At 43.1% G+C, this 3,277-nt stretch overlaps 1 long non-coding RNA gene across 1 annotated transcript; it reads left to right on the top strand.

Moving 5' to 3' along the window:
* On the top strand, window positions 244-891 carry LOC109717913. The gene is made up of 4 exons (XR_002218336.1): window positions 244-362; window positions 454-548; window positions 635-729; window positions 818-891. It is a non-coding gene; the product is annotated as an uncharacterized LOC109717913 (long non-coding RNA).

Genomic DNA, 3,277 nt, shown 5'->3' with positions numbered 1-3,277 from the left:
TTTTGGGCGCCCGAAAGTGGGAATTTCTGCAGGGGTACCAACTTTGCAGCAATTGTTCCTGAGGCTTTTTGGACGCTTCCAGCACACTATAAATAGGGGGAACTCGACCCTCGTGATCTCTTTTCTCCCTCTCTTCACAGTGAAGGCTTAGAATTGCATCTAACACCTCAAATTATGCCAATTTCTCCAAATTGCTTACTCTCTACATTGAGGAGTGCTGTTCTAGCAGTTTTCAAGCAGCGACCGTCGGCGTTTCGGCTCGTGTGCGATGTAGGAAGCTCCGTTTTCCACAAAACTTGGTTTGTTGGATTTTAGACTTCAAGAGGAATCCGTGGAGCCCAATTTGACAGATTTTGGTTGAGGTTAGCTTGGTCGATTTTGGGTTTTTCTTTGCTGCTGATGTTTTGGTCCTGAAATTGAGTTTCTTTGGTTGTGATGGACCAATTCGTGTAGAGAGCTGGAATTTCGATTAGTGGAAGTTGTGCCATCATTTCCCTACTGATTTGGAGGGTGTTCTTCATCTGAATTGAGAATTTGGGGATTGATAGGTGAGTTTTGATATTGGAGTTGTTGGTTTAAGCTTAGGTGCTGAAATTTGGGGTTATTGATGCAACTTTGATGGTTTTGTGTTCAGATCTTCGGAGAATGTTGAGTTTGGATCAGAGGGTGATATTCCATCTTGGTTTACTGGTTTTGGGACCTTGCTACACCTGATTTGGGATGTGAAAGGTGAAGTTAGTATTGTATTTGAGGAAAAGTTAAGCTTAAGTGCTGAATTTCGTAAGTTTGATGGAATTATAGTATTCTCGATGTGTAGAGCCTTGGAGAAGTATTGTTGCTGTTGCAGCGTGATCTCGGCTGAACCTCCTGGTGTTTTTGGGACCTTTTTGCTGCCGTGGAATTGCTTTGAAGGTGGGTTTATCATCGGTTTTGCGTCCTAAGTATGTGCATAGTAGACATATATAATTTCGGCTTTGATATATCATGTTTAGCTCTAGTTCATTGATTAGCATATTAAATGAAATCTGAATTTGGAGCATGCTGTAGTAATCAGATAAATTATACATGTTGGACTTGGAATTTGACTTAGGAAAGAACCAGCGATTTAATCCGTCATATGCTTAAACTACCTGATTTAGCTCTAGGAGTCGGGATTTGTTTGTATCTCCGCAGTTTCAGCGCGATGGATACTCAAGGTAGTTTAGAATGCATTTACACTCGGACGAGATGCCGAGCTTGGGTAATATTTAACTGTAGGTTCTACACTGTCTTTTCTGCTCGCTCCTTAAACTTTTGTGCTTCGTATCCCCGCTGTTAGTGTGCATATTGATACTGAGATAGCTTCTGAAGCTGTTGTGCTTCGTATCCCCGCTATTAGTGCGCATTTGATACTCAGATAGTTTCGGGAGTTGTCGAGGATAGTATCCACACTGTTGTGTGCATCTGATACGCTGAAAGCTTAGGAGTTGTAGTAGATCTGTATCATCGCAGTTTGTTGGTGGTGGATACTCGGAATAGTGTAGAATGCAGTTACGCTCGTGCGGAGATGCCGAGCTCATTTTTACAGCAGTGTCTAGGCAGTTTCAGACTGTCGGGTGCCGTCGGGGTTGACGGTTGACCCAGATTGCAGGTTTTGCATCAGTTTGTGCTGAGCGCACGTGAGTTTTGGTTGTTAGACCAGTTGGACCCTGTTTACTTGATTATAGCCTGTGAGAGCCTGATTGAGCTGAGTAGAGATACGCTTCCATACTCTAGTAGTGTCCACGAGTGCCACTCCGGAGTCGGGCTTTGTGCGTTTGCGTTGTGTATTGTCCTGGTTGGACTTGCTCTCCACAGACTGATTAGTGTGGAGGTAGCATTTAGGATTCGACATGTGGAACGGGTGCGTTCACAGTCCCTGGGACAGGTGTATTCACAGTCCCTATGGATTTGGGTCTGAGGTTGCATTACTCTACAGATAGTGGCATATAGCTGTAGATTTGTTCCAGCTTTCTTTTCTATCACTGAGCTTAGATCTGTAGACTTAGTGGGTGAGCCGATGAGTTCGAGGGCGGTACCCACTAAGGACTACTTCATTTTGTAGTAGTTCTCACGCCCAGTTGTTACCCCTATTTTTGCAGAGTCGTCGCCTTCGGCTGCTGTTGTTGCTGATCTTGATCGTGGCAAGGGCGTCGCGAGTTAGAGCCCTTCCAGTCGAGTCGCAGAGCTAGAAGAACACCAGCTACAGGTAGTTGTAGTTTTTGGGTCTTTACATACAGTTGTTTTATCTCGCCAGAGCGAGTATTTGTATACCCTGGATGACATGTATGTATTGAACCATAGTTTTTATATATTCGGCTTATTTTCCTAGCTGCTCTATACTACTGTTTGTAGTATTGTATAATTACAGGTACTTCTACTTTTTCGCTTCGTATATAGGAGAAATACCATGTATACGGCGGGTCTGTTAGCGAGCCCGGAGAAACGAGTAATTCGGGGTGCTTCCCTCCATGAGTACTCTTAATAAAGCCCTAGAGTGTAGACTTGTATGGTCTTTTCTTATAAGGTTGAACTGCCTTTGTGCGCAAGTTCTGACCAGTAAATACATTAGCAATGATTTTCGAAGATATCCAAGTAGTACCGTGGCCTCGATTATCTAGCGTTTAATGTTACAATCTCGCAGCGTTATGGCGGTTACTATAGATCGATTCTTTGATTCGATTCCATAGACTATTTCATCGTCTGGGAGGCTCACCTTGTGATCCATTATCAACTTCATTAACAAACACCACCTCCCAAGCCAGATACATCGACGCTCAACACTCTGGGAAAGGGTTTGAAAAATTAAACATATCATGCCTTGTACTAGAATCTTTGCATGGTGCGAACTTGCAAATAATATTTTATCGATCAAATTAAGCTATTCTAGCCACAATATTACCGAACTATTTTGACGGCATGTGCCCTTTTATGCAATGCTAAATTGGAGAAAACCGAACATCTCTTCTCTCAATGTGAACCTGTCAAGAGAGTTTGTTTTGCATCTAACCTGGGTCTCCTCAATGCCAACCCAAATAGAGACCTATCTTATTGGTTGACTTTAATTCTAACAAGTAGGACAATGGAGGACCACAAAGCTTTCTACTTTCACCTGCTCTAGAGCATCTGGAAGGGTCGCAACGAAGTGGTATTCAAAGACTCCCAATTCTCCATTCCTAATATTATCGCAAGAGCTCGCATTTGGACCTCATTATATGCAAGTGAGTTTCAATCTAGAATCGTCACCCCGGATCCAATT

The sequence above is a fragment of the Ananas comosus genome, linkage group 12 (assembly GCF_001540865.1).
Source record: "Ananas comosus cultivar F153 linkage group 12, ASM154086v1, whole genome shotgun sequence".
NCBI classification, from domain to species: Eukaryota; Viridiplantae; Streptophyta; class Magnoliopsida; order Poales; family Bromeliaceae; genus Ananas; species Ananas comosus.
Note: the sequence above shows the minus strand (reverse complement) of the source record. Positions and strands in the feature narration are given on the sequence as shown.